The sequence below is a fragment of the Rhineura floridana genome, chromosome 9 (assembly GCF_030035675.1).
Source record: "Rhineura floridana isolate rRhiFlo1 chromosome 9, rRhiFlo1.hap2, whole genome shotgun sequence".
Lineage (NCBI taxonomy): Eukaryota > Metazoa > Chordata > Lepidosauria > Squamata > Rhineuridae > Rhineura > Rhineura floridana.
In genome coordinates, this window is record NC_084488.1 from 104313688 (window position 1) to 104327667 (window position 13980).

At 44.1% G+C, this 13980-nt stretch overlaps 1 protein-coding gene across 4 annotated transcripts in view; it reads right to left on the bottom strand.

Annotated features, from left to right (window-relative positions):
• LOC133363717 (serine-rich coiled-coil domain-containing protein 1-like) overlaps nt 1-13980 on the bottom strand; it is a 708122-nt gene that overhangs the window by 541688 nt on the left and 152454 nt on the right. The window lies entirely within an intron of this gene.

Sequence of the window (13980 nt, forward strand, 5' to 3'; positions counted from 1 at the left end):
AATACTGGAAAGAATAAGAATACTATCACATCCTCCATGTATCAGGACAGATGTCCCACATCTGTGAGATAACATGGGGCTGAAACCAGGATCATGAAACTGTTCTCCTGCCTACCCCACTGGAGTCAATAGGGTTGGAGGACCAAACTGCAAGCAAAGTGAAAATGCTACAGACCAGAGTCTGCCTTCCCTTGGAATCAGGTGATCCCAGAGAGAACAATCTGCTGTTCGTGCCTTCCATACTGTTCCAAGGTCTGCTGCACTTCCTTAGTCTGGCTCCCTGTCAGTCACGGGAGCAAACAGGCTACCTCTCTGTTCTGGAATGTCTCTGCCTGCTCCACTGCTCTTTGTGAATGCTAGCTTTCTTCTCTGCTCCAAGAACCTGCCACCTCACCACCAATGGACATTACAAACCTGGCTGTTGAAGCTCACCCTGCCATTTATGCACACATCCAGACTACAGTATACCACAAGCAGACACACAAAGCAAAATAAACCAAACAACAATGGGTTGAGAACTAAAGAAGTGACTGAGAGAATCCAGCTTTCTGATTCTCTGGTTAGCCTGCCCCAGTTTGCCACCCAGGCTGTCTGGGGATGATGGGAACTGAAGAACTATTGAACTATTACATAAATGTCCATTTAAACAATCCCAGCAGGTTTCAAAGAATAACAGCTTCTTTGAACCCAACTCTGCTCTAAATCTGAGAACCTAAGTCCAAAGCAACCCTGTACAACTTGTCTACCAAGCCATACAGAACCCATCAATCATGTACAGTGGCCACCATGGCTCAAAAAACCTCCTGTGTTTGATGCATACCTGGGATTTCAAAAACAGAGAGGTTGTCAAGCAGATAGGCCACAGTGCACGACTAGTGGGCTGTTTGGATCGGTTGACTACAAGCTGTGCAGGCCTGCTGTAAAAACATTAATAACATCCAGCCAAAACTGCTGCAACGCAAAAAACAAAATTGCCTCGATAATCACACATAAGCTTTGGAGTCTGTTTATTTCCCACTGAAGAAATTAACTTTATGTTATGCCTTTTCATATTCCAGTTTCCTATCATCACTGTCATTTGTATGGTGGTGTTCATGGTGCAGTGTTTTGCAATTCTCATTTTAAATATCCTCATAAAAAATCCTAAGAGATAGGCTAGGACCAGATAGACATTGACGTCCCAAGGATCACCCAGAGAGCTGCCAGGGATTTGAATGAATGTGAGACACCAACCAACATCCCCATGCAACCCTTTTATCTGCTCCAAGAGTGTCCCCCCGTTGAACATTTGCTGCTTCGAAGATAATAGCTTTTCCTCAGCCTTTTTCATTCCACAAATTTCATTTTATAATTTGATGAAATCAATCTCGAATGTTTCAACTTCAAAAGAGGTGGGATTTTGCTGTGTGCAACAAATAATTAACATTCATGTAGCTGTTTCAAGTGATCCAAGCATTCATATAGGTTATCTCTGCAGCACTTCATATCAGTTACCTCTGCAGCCCTTACAAAAGACCTGCATACTTGGATCACTTGAATAGTAGGACCTGCCAAAAAAAAAAGTGTCGCAGTATGGAACACTCCCGTTTCGGGTTCTAACCAGCTAATAATTGTCTGTTTCAGATGGGATGGAGGAGAAATTCAGTTGCGTTTGCATTTAAAGGCAAACCTACCTAATCTGCACTTTCCAAATCAATATGAGAACCAAAAATGCAATCATCCTTCAAAATTCACTGTTCTCCAAAGTTTGTAATACAGTTCTCCGGCTGGGTGATGTGTGCATAAAATGCATATATTAATGGAAATAACATACAAAAATGCATTATATTGGAGAGAATTGCTCTGCAAAAATGTGTATATTAGACAAACTTGCATACAAACGTATATATTAGAAGACATTCATAGTAAAATGCTTATGAATTTTCATGAGGACTTTTTAATATACAAAAATTGCAACCTGATGTACAAATCTGGATAACTGAACCTAAAAATGGAAAAATGAGAAACTGAGAGAAACTGAAACACAGATTCCACCATATTTACTCCTAGCGTATTCTATTCCATCCCAATTTTCCGTTTTCCGTCAACAGACACTGAGCATTCCATGGCCACCAAGCATGCTTTGTCCTCATGGAGCTCTTTTGGGCTATGTGGTACTTCTGCAAGACTTGGGGGAACCCCAAGCATCCTCTAGTTTCTCAGAAGCCCAGCTGGACGCCATCTAGCCACTGGCACTCAGCACCTGAGTTCAGTGTCCCACTCAGAAATGTTAAGTTTGAGAGACCTTGGGGAGGGAGCTGAGCCCAAAGAACAACAACTGTAGCAACTCACATTAAAAATATTTTAAACAAAGCATCACCAAAAGGCAACAAGGACAACGTTGGGACGATGATTTATCTGGGACTGTCCATGGTAAATACAGGCAGGTGGCTCATATGCTGGCTGAAGAGTATTACCCTGGTAATGCAGAGAATGTAGAAGGAGTCAGGGTGGCCCTAGTAAATTACCTCCTGTTGAGGCCATCCCCTTCCTAGGAGATGGAGGGGCTGCATGCCTGCCCCCAACAACAACAAAAAAGCAGTGTGCACACACACACAGGAGATCAGCGTACAAAGACGGGTGATCGATGCATGGGCAGGAGACACAGAGGGTGAACACAAGTGAGAGAAACTGGGGGAGAGGGGGAGAAAGATTGCACAACAGAAGAGAAGGTGGCAGGGAAAGAAAGACATGGCACAGAGAGCTTGTATCAGGGGAAGGGAAGAGAGAGAGACAGGAGTCTGCTGATTGAGAGCTCGGGGAGAGGTTTGTGAGGTGTAATTTCACAGCCAAAACATCAGTTACAAGCCTCGGTTTATCCGTCAGGCCCAGTGTGGCACCCAGGACCCTTGGGCAGTAGCTAGGGCCTCCAGTCCCCCGGCAGGACCCACTGGCACTGCTGCTTGCCCTGAACTACTGACCACAGCCCACTGGAAGCTGCCATTTTAATTACCTCTAATGTTCCAAGTGATGCTATTTTAGGCAGTCCAGGACACTGTGGGAAATGTTAACTTGCGGCTCATTGTCACCCATTCTTGCCAGCATGTAATCCTAAAGTGGGTGAGGGGGTGGGGCACTGACATAGGAGGGAACCCCCAAAAGATACTTTGCCAAAAAAATAAAAAGTCCCAAACCTGGAGTCAGTTTTAATCCCTGTAATACATACAGGATACTGAGGCTAACAGAGAGTGTTTTTTCTCAGACCCCCTAAATGAAGTTGCGGCTGAGGCATGATCTAAACCAGGGACTTCCCCACCTATCACTGCAGCAGCTCTTTCAGATATGCTAAATCCCTGACCCAAAGAAGCACCAAGGAATGCTGCTCTTCAGCAAAAAGCTGCAAAAGATTTTATTTATTTATTTTCACTGCTGACTCTGCAGGTTTTAATTCAGTTTATGCAAGATGCCATGGATTCCCTCGGGCATTTTTCTTTTTTTATGACAATTATTTTTCTGCATGCAGAACCAGAAGTCAGAATCACAGCCCTGAGGGGAAAGAAAACTGTAGCTCTAACTTCCATCCGGACTTATGAGCATCCCGTGTCATGTTATAACCTATAGAAATGTAACACTGGGACAGGCTGGTCCTCAGGGGGCTGGATTCCGGCACAGGCCCTCATAAAATGAAGGTTGCTTGTGCTTGCAAAGCGCTTTATGTAGACGTTACTTTTCTAATGAATTGTCCATATATAGAGACAGAGCTGTGCATGTATTATGGAGAATAAAAGCTATCAGGAATGCCGATAAAAGATGAGCTAGGTGAGGGCATATGGGGCACTGTCCCACCAACCTCACTCTGCCCTCATCCAGCCTCCATCTGCCTGCCTTCTCACTTACAACCAGTCTAAGAAGGGGCACTGCATGTCAGCTTCCTTGCCCTTACTCTCAGTATTGCCCTTGGAGAACTTAGCCAGGAAGAAGATAATAGGAACATAACTCGAATCGGTTGGCTCTGCCTGTCATTGGCTCTGGCTTCACTTCTTGTTGGTCTCCCTGACTTCCAGCCCTACCAGTCCGAATGGGCACCAGCCACCACTGCTCCTTGTCAATTACAAACATGCACACACATAAACTCAAATCATTGTGTTCCCAACTTTTCCACTCAGTTTCTTAGAGTAAGGGCCAAATGACATGTTCGGAAATATCGTATCTTACAATAAGCTTAGCACTGCTTATACCACAAGAAAATGTAGCTGCAACAGAACATCTTGGAGTGCTCCTCTGCGTCAAAATGTCTCTGGAAGTGGAAAATGTCAGGGAGAAAAGCAGGGCTGGCTCCAGGTTTCTAGGGTGGGCCCCTTGCTCTTTTGCTTTCCTCCTCAAACCACACTCCTCCTCCCTCTTGGCCCCACCCCTTTAAAGTAAAACAAAACCTGAGCAGAAAGACTGGGATGACAGAGGAATCAGACAAAGGAGAGAAAGTAGTTGCAAACCTCAATCCACAGGCCTGTAAGCATGTTGAGGGCATTCCTGCCGTGCCTGTTGCCCCTGCCACTTGCTGACACTGAGCCCCTGCCGTTTGCCCCGCAGCAGAGTGTGCCATGCAAAGAAGCCTCTTCTTCCTCCTTTGCTCCTCCATGATCTAACCTGGTTTGGAGCTATTCCTGCAGCCACCACTCTTTTCTTCTGCCCTTCTGCTGGAGGGCACTTAAGGGGTTCACACCATAGAGATTAGGAGGCAGCTAGTTTAGACAATCTAAACACCAGCACTGAGTCAGACAGTGGCCAAATTGAGGAGACCCTCCAGGCCCAGCTTTTCATCTCTATGGTATTAACCCCTCAATTTTCCCTCCATCCTCATGGATTGGATGAAAAAAGAAACTAGCCGGATAGGATCAGGTCAGCAACAAGTAGAAAGAGGGATCCCAAAAAGCACAAGTTAGATGTAGTCGAGGTCTATGCACAAATAAGCAGTCCAGAAGCAAGCATAGTCCATGAGGCTGGATCTTTTAAATAAGAGGTCCAGAAGCACAAGAGGTCAGTCAATTTGTAAGGCAGAGTCAGTAAAGTAGATTGCAAGAGTCTGGGGAGCTCAAAGACATGGGCTGTTCCAGCAGCTAGCAGACCTTTGTTGAGACCAGCTGCAAGCACTTAACCCTGCTCTTCAGGAGCCCTTTTTTGCTGAGCAACCCCTTACTCCCAAAGAGCCCCTTATCTACAAGTAGCTCTATTTCTTCAAGCTCTCAGGTGCATGCTCCTTCCCTGGGTAGCTGTCTGCACCTGGACTTTCTGATGGCTGGGAGATGGTTTGAGCTTCCCCTCTGACTCGGAAAGTTTCTTCTGCCACAGGTGAGTCAGAGACCCAGCCTGAAGTTCCTTCTAGGGCTCCTTCTGCAGACAAGTCTCCCTCTGGATGCTAAGGTCTTCCTGATCAGTTCCAGAATTAGATGGTTCTGTCTGTTCCCCAAAGTCTCTTGGTTCTGAGAGGTCTGGGTCTTTATCAGAGGAAGACTCATCTGGATTTTGGCCAGGGCCTGGCATGGCAGACACCTGAAGATAACATCCCAATGCAGTCCTCAATGAGAAAGAAGTCTCCATTAAGGAGCTGGAGGACAGTCAGTGGCACCATTGCTACCACCGCATCTCTTCTTCTGCTCCAGGTAAGATGGTGGTGGGAAAAGTGGGAACAGCCACTCAGACATTCACAATTATTCTGCATGAGCTCACTTGGAGCTGGTACAAAACATTGAGAGTTTGACTGAAGCATATGCAAAGGATTGAGCCCTCTTTGGGGCAAGGAAATGGAGGCTCTTGCATCCCTACTTGGAATTTCAGTTTAGAATATATATTCAAGCATAACAGGCCTTATACCATTTTGGGAAATGCTCCAAGTTTGGGTGGTGACCATTAAGCTATTTTTGAGGGATCCCATTTCAAAATGCTAGTTGCAAAGATAAAGCCTACCATTTTTGAATCACATACATCAGATGTGCTTTTCTTTGATCCTGCATTAAATGTCTGTAAATCCCAATCTATGTGCTTCCTTCTAATAAGAAGACAGTGTCAGGATTTACAAAGATCAAGAATGGGTAAAGCAATTTTGAAGCTTCAGATGAAAGGTGAAGGCTAGAAATTGTGGCTAATCTTTAAAAACCCCACTGGTGATGTTCAAAGAAAGTCTGAGGTGGATTCTATTGAGGTGTTGGTCTCATTGGAAGCAAACACCAAGTTGATTCTCTCTCTTACACACATTTTAGAAGATAAAGCTAATGAAAATGAGCTTTCAGAAGTTATCAAAAGCAAACAAGCCTTTGATTAGAGTATTGTTTGATCACTTAAGATCAGATTACACAGCAATGTTTCAGTGCCTGAGAGAAGAAGCCAGATGTTGTTGGACTACAAATCCCATCAGTCCCAGCCAACATAGCCAATGATCAAGGATGATGGGAGTTCCAATCCAAAACATTGGGAGGACACCAAGCCGGGGAAAGCTGATCTATGCACTGGCCTACCATTATTCAACCCATGAGATCCAGATGTTTGTCAGAGAGAGTTGGTGCACTGCAGAAAAAGTACCCACAGAAGTTGGAGATTCTGCAGGGCACCACATTGAGTAACTCCTGGTGTAAGCACCATAAGGACATGTGTGCATATGAAATGGGCATACCTTCACATTTATGAGGCAAGCCTTCAAACAGAAAACTGCATATTGCTTCTCCCCTCCAGCCTGTCTATTGTCCACTATCCAGCTGTCTCCAAGGATGTACAGAAAATCGAGGGACAGCAAAAGGAGCCAAGGAAGGGCTTGACTACTGATTTATTTTTCATCCTCAGCTACCACGTAGATGCAACAGCCAGTTTATTCTACACCCACTTGTCTTCTCTATATTGCATAAGAACATAAGAACATAAGAAGAGCCTGCTGGATCAGGCCAGTGGCCCATCTAGTCCAGCATCCTGTTCTCACAGTGGCCAACCAGGTGCCTGGGGGAAGCCCGCAAGCAGGACCCGAGTGCAAGAACACTCTCCCCTCCTGAGGCTTCCGGCAACTGGTTTTCAGAAGCATGCTGCCTCTGACTAGGGTGGCACAGCACAGCCATCATGGCTAGTAGCCATTGATAGCCCTGTCCTCCATGAATTTGTCTAATCTTCTTTTAAAGCCATCCAAGCTGGTGGCCATTACTGCATCTTGTGGGAGCAAATTCCATAGTTTAACTGTGCGCTGAGTAAAGAAGTACTTCCTTTTGTCTGTCCTGAATCTTCCAACATTCAGCTTCTTTGAATGTCCACGAGTTCTAGTATTATGAGAGAGGGAGAAGAACTTTTCTCTATCCACTTTCTCAATGCCATGCATAATTTTATACACTTCTATCATGTCTCCTCTGACCCGCCTTTTCTCTAAACTAAAAAGCCCCAAATGCTGCAACCTTTCCTCGTAAGGGAGTCGCTCCATCCCCTTGATCATTCTGGTTGCCCTCTTCTGAACCTTTTCCAACTCTATAATATCCTTTTTGAGATGAGGCGACCAGAACTGTACACAGTATTCCAAATGCGGCCGCACCATAGATTTATACAACGGCATTATGATATCGGCTGTTTTATTTTCAATACCTTTCCTAATTATTGCTAGCATGGAATTTGCCTTTTTCACAGCTGCCGCACACTGGGTTGACATTTTCATCGTGCTGTCCACTACAACCCCGAGGTCTCTCTCCTGGTTGGTCACCGCCAGTTCAGACCCCATGAGCGTATATGTGAAATTCAGATTGTTTGCTCCAATATGCATAATTTTACACTTGCTTATATTGAATTGCATTTGCCATTTTTCTGCCTATTCACTCAGTTTGGAGAGGTCTTTTTGGAGCTCTTCGCAATCCCTTTTTGTTTTAACAACCCTGAACAATTTAGTGTCGTCAGCAAACTTGGCCACTTCACTGCTCACTCCTAATTCTAGGTCATTAATGAACAAGTTGAAAAGTACAGGTCCCAATACCGATCCTTGAGGGACTCCACTTTCTACAGCCCTCCATTGGGAGAACTGTCCGTTTATTCCTACTCTCTGCTTTCTGCTTCTTAACCAATTCCTTATCCACAAGAGGACCTCTCCTCTTATTCCATGACTGCTAAGCTTCCTCAGAAGCCTTTGGTGAGGTACCTTGTCAAACGCTTTTTGAAAGTCTAAGTACACTATGTCCACTGGATCACCTCTATCTATATGCTTGTTGACACTCTCAAAGAATTCTAATAGGTTACTGAGACAGGACTTTCCCTTGCAGAAGCCATGCTGACTCTGCTTCAGCAAGGCTTCTTCTTCTATGTGCTTAGTTAATCTAGCTTTAATAATACTTTCTACCAGTTTTCCAGGGACAGAAGTTAAGCTAACTGGCCTGTAATTTCCGGGATCCCCTCTGGATCCCTTTTTGAAGATTGGCGTTACATTTACCACTTTCCAGTCCTCAGGCACGGAGGAGGACCCAAGGGACAAGTTACATATTTTAGTTAGGAGATCAGCAATTTCACCTTTGAGTTCTTTAAGAACTCTCGGGTGGATGCCATCTGGGCCCGGTGATTTGTCAGTTTTTATATTGTCCATTAAGCTTAGAACTTCCTCTCTCGTTACCACTATTTGTCTTAGTTCCTCAGAATCCCTTCCTGCAAATGTTAGTTCAGGTTCAGGGATCTGCCCTATATCTTCCACTGTGAAGACAGATGCAAAGAATTTATTTAGCTTCTCTGCAATCTCCTTATCGTTCTTTAGTACACCTTTGACTCCCTTATCATCCAAGGGTCCAATTGTCTCCCTAGATGGTCTCCTGCTTTGAATGTATTTATAGAATTTTTTGTTGTTGGTTTTTATGTTCTTAGCAATGTGCTCCTCAAATTCTTTTTTAGCATCCCTTATTGTCTTCTTGCATTTCTTTTGCCAGAGTTTGTGTTCTTTTTTATTTTCTTCATTCGGACAAGACTTCCATTTTCTACCCCAGCTATCCTTTAGCAATCCACCACAGATGGGCGGCTGAATGGAAATCTCTCTCTGCTCCAGTAGTAGGAGGCAAGGAAACATACATAATACAGCACATACAGGCTCTGCTTTTATCATCATACAAGCAATCCTGGCAGAATCTCTCTGTAAAGACCTTCAGTGTTTCTCGTGAAAACTGGAAAAATGACTTGGCTGAATGAACTGAAAGCTGAACCCTGCCTGTTGCGTGGGCTGCTGTGAAGAAATACAAGGACAATGCAGTGGAGAGAAGTATTGGCTCCTTTTTGCCTCCAAAGCTCTGAAAAGAGATGCACCCAACTGGAGGTGACGGCATAAGAAGCAATCCCAAAACAGTGCGCGGAAGCTTTCCTACTATGTCAACATCCTTTGAATAAATCAAGCAGTCAGGATGGAAGGGAACAATCAGGCTGGGAAGCCCCACATGAATGGTCTATGCGCTCCACATGGTTGTCTCAAACCTACATCTTCTGAGCAAAAGAGGAATCACACTAGGAGGGAAGCGGCTCCTGTACAGCTGTAGTTAAGTGTGGAATGGGCCAAAGGGTTCTAGCAATCTGTGCTAAGAAGCAAATTCAAGCTAGAACTTCAGGAGCATGACTAAAACATTCTGGTTCCATTGAGCATTTTAAGGTAGTGTTTGGCTTTATGATTGTTTTATTATTTATTTTATGTATGGCTTGTTTTTTACGCACACCACTTAGAAATGCAAATGATTAAGTGGTATATAAATGTTTTAAACAAATTTTTAAAAATAGAATTGATTTTCACCCCAGCCCTCTTTGAGCAGGGGATAACATCATAGTGGAGCGCTTGCCCACATGCGGGGCCCATCCGGATGTCCTTTGTATTGCACATTCATGATGATTTGTACTCATGGGATGTTTATACTCAGTCCTGGTTTCAATGGTCTTTCCTCCTGCAAATGTTTTGGGGTGAACATATCACTTCATTTCCAATTGGTACATGTCCCATAGCTTCCTGCTGAAATCCTGTGATTTTTCATGCTGCAAATGTTCAGGGGTCTCACTTTTGTTGTGCTATAGAGCAAGAGTGCCTCTCCCGAAGGCAATCATGCAGTAACAGTGGGAAAGCATTGCAGAAGAGCTAATAAAATGGAATGGTGTGTGGTATAAATCCACCACTAATGCACTATAATTGCATCCATGACATGATGCAGAATACACCCACCAAAAAAATAAACAACCCAGCCCACATGCACTTATTCATTCATTCATTGAGGCATTTTTATTTAGACAGGCCTTTGTTATATTTGCTGACTTGGAAATATGTTTGAAAATGATTTGAACTGGTTGCTTTTATTGATTTTATGGATAAAGTGACTGTCATCCATATATGCATGTGCGTCTGTTTTATTGTATTTTATTATATTTTTATTGTATTTATGTTACAGTTGTTAACTGCCTTGAACACCATTTGGTGGAAAGGTGGGATAGAAATGCAACAACTAAATAAATCATTATATATGAAGAACCATTCTAGAATGTGTGGCGCTGGTGATTGTGACAATTTGCATGTGTGAATGCAAGAGATGTACTGCATCATATAAACAAACTTCCTCCCAAAAATTCATTTCTGGGTGCACCCTCAGGCTATGAACCCCTCTGCCTGAATCATTTCCTATGCAAACAGCAGTCAGGTTTTTATCGGAAGCTAATTTTTAATCAAACTCTGCTTCCGTAAAAGCAACAAGAAGGGATCAGCACCTGGCAGCCTTGGATCAAATCTGCGCCCACAGTTGCCAACCCAGAGATAAAAGATTAGAATTAACAGCTGTGGGAGAGAAGGCTGTCAACAAGCCACTTTGGGTAGGATTTTGCCTGATCCCCACTTTTCAAAGTTGCAACCACTGAGCATCCTCTCTGCCATGACCGGGAAAAGCTGCATGACATAACTAGAATGCTAGTTATGAGAATCTACAGTGCTCAAATGCAGCAGGTGATTGTAGCCACAAGGATGGGACCACAGTTCAGTGACAGAGCATATGATTTGCATGCAGAAGGTCCCAAGTTCAGTCCCGGCCATCTCTAGTAAAAGGGCCAAATAGAAAGGGATGACAAAGATCCATGCCCAAGACCCCAGAGAAACAGAGTAGATAATACTGGGCTAAATGAATAAATATAGCTATGGAGGTCCTGGTGTGCTCTAATCATTTTTATGGGGAAATGACTGAATGGAGGCCACATCTACGGTCACCATGCAAACAGTCTAGTCATAAACACCACAGTTTGAGAGCCACTGTTCTAGAGTAAAGCAGAAAGAAAGAAAGTAATTGAACAGTGTTTGCAGTGCTAACCTTGCACCAAGATGAAGAACATAAGAAGAGCCTGCTGGATCAGGGCAGTGGCCCATCTCGTCCAGCATGCTGTTCTCACAGTGGCTAACCAGATGTCCATCGGAAGCCCACAAGCAGGACCTGAGTGCAAGAGCACTCTCCCCTCCTGCATTTTCCATCAACTGGTATTCAGAAGCATACTGCCTCCAACTGTCAAGGCAGAGCATAGCCATCATGGCTAGTAACCCTTGATACCACTACCCTCCACGATTTTGTCTAATCCTCTTTTAAAGCCATCCAAGTTGGTGGCCTTCACTGCTTCCGCTGGGAGTGAGTTCCACAGCTTAGCTATGTGCTGTGTGAAGAAGTCCTTTTTTTCCCCCATTCAAAATACCTTCTGGGATGCCTGGGATGGTTAGCAGCACTTCAAACCTCCACTCCTCTATACCAACACATGAGATACCGGAAGGAGCACTTAAGTAGGATAGGCTTTATTCAAGTAGTTGTTGTCAGTGAAGACACGCCTCTTTTTGAATCTGAGGTCCCATCACTGAAGCCTCTTTTGTTGACTCCATGGAAGAGGGCTTATTGATGCTACCTGGGTAGCTGTTTCTCCCTAGGCAAGAGAGTCGATGTGAGGTTGGCCCCGGGGGGTGAGAATCGGTTGCCCTCCTAGCCAACAGATGCTGCTAAGGGACCAACACATCTTCCCAGGGCTTCTCCTCACTCACTCCTTCTCCTCCTTCAAACCTTCTTTTCTCTTCTTTGGCCTCCATTCACCTCCCTTCTTATACCTGGCCGCCCCTAATGGTTGCTCTCACCTTCCCATTCAGGCATGTCTGGTTGCTCTCCCACTTCTGAGTCTTCTCACAGTTGGCTGTCACTTGCAGATGACATCATTCTGGATTATTGGCAACTGATCCAAATAGCACCCTCATTAGCATAAGAGTCAGAGGATGGCCATGCTGCCTGCTGCTTTAGGGCCACCCGCCCTGAGTACTGTTAATTCAAGGTAGGCTGCGTTCTGTTCTGAATGTAGTGTTTTAAGTTTTTGTACCATGAAGTTGATTGCAGGGAGTCACTTCTGAGATAAAGGGCTCTTAAGGGCTGAGAGGCAAGCCATCTTTTTATTTCATTTGTTCTGGGGGGGAAGAAACCCTGCCCTTTTCTTCCAGTGGCCCAGACTTTGATTTTTATTGTAGCAGATAGAAGTCAATGGACCACGGCACCAACTCTAATCTCATTGTCCATTGTTCTTACAGGTTTTAATACTGCCCACAAATTATTTAAGCAACGGATCTGATTCCCTACCCACTCAATTTTTTATTGGATGAAGGGACAAAAGCGGCTGAAGTGCATTGTTTAATTCATTAATTTCTCTGACAGGCAGCATTTCATAAGTGCCCGTAATTGTCTCTCTGTTTGTGTCGGGGGGGGGGGAACAGGCTAATTTTGATCAGGCACATTGTGATGATGATACTGAAAGAATCTACAGAAAGACAAATAATGAGCAAAATACTGTATTTTTAAAAGTACATTTAATTGGTGGGCATGATTAATGGAGGATTATACGCTGCTGATCTCTTAGAGCTCAATCTGAGCACAATACAACACTAAATTAATGTAAATTGGTATGAAACAAAAGAATTAACTATATAGTTTCTCCACCTAGTTATCAATTTCAGATGTTATTTCACACACACAAAAATCCCTTTTCAGTTGCTGTATAAGAAGATGTTGTTGGGGAAGGGGGAATCAAATGCAGTTGCAATAGGGAAAACATTTAATGTGCATATGATGCTTTAGAAGGGTAGTCGTATCATCATCAGACAGCATTGCCAATGTAGGGTCCCCTAAAGTCAGTACTGCTGCCAATACCAAGTCGCACACTAGGGAACTTTGCCAATGTGGCTTCAATTCTGGAGTACACCCCAGTGGTATTGCCCCAGATCAACAAGGAAGGAAAGCAAATAGCAAGGCTATAGAGAAGTGGAAAGACTGGAAACAACTATGGCAATCCCCTCCTCCACTTTATTGCCAAAAGTCCTTCGCACCACTGATATACTGTCAGTATTCACTGGAGTTTTAATGGTGTTTACTTTGAAAATCACAGTCATTTCTTAAGAATATCAAGGATGGAGTAAGACTGGGGGAGGCTCAAAATGTGAACTCTCCCCACTTGAAAGGTCTGGTCCCATTTCGAGAACGGCCTAGTCTCCCGATTCAAAATCCCACTTCTATTACAACTCTGCTCTCCCTGCTAGTCTCCCTCAACCAAAAATAAAAAAAACAAAATAAAGGTCTCCCACATAGGTGAAGAGGTAGAGAGTAACAGGTGCTTGGGGGGGCACTAATGCACAGGAAAAGCCCTGCAAGGCCTCTGTATATCTAGAAATGACATTCAAACACTTCAGGTCCTATGATCGCTGCAGGAAATGATGTTCTAAGCATCAATTCCAACTAAACAAAGGCCTTGCAGAACTTCTGTGTAGTAAAGGATACTCTCCAGTATTATATCATCATCATCATATGCCACCTTTCCTACAAGAAGCTCAAGGTAATGTACATGGTACGTGTCCTGGCTGGCTTCTTGAACCCTCAGGAGAGGCTTTTCAAGGGCTGTAGGTGGCAGCAATTGGGGCAGAGGGAGGAGAAGGGAAATTTCTTCTGTGAACTTTCTTAAGTTCATGTATGTTACAATCCA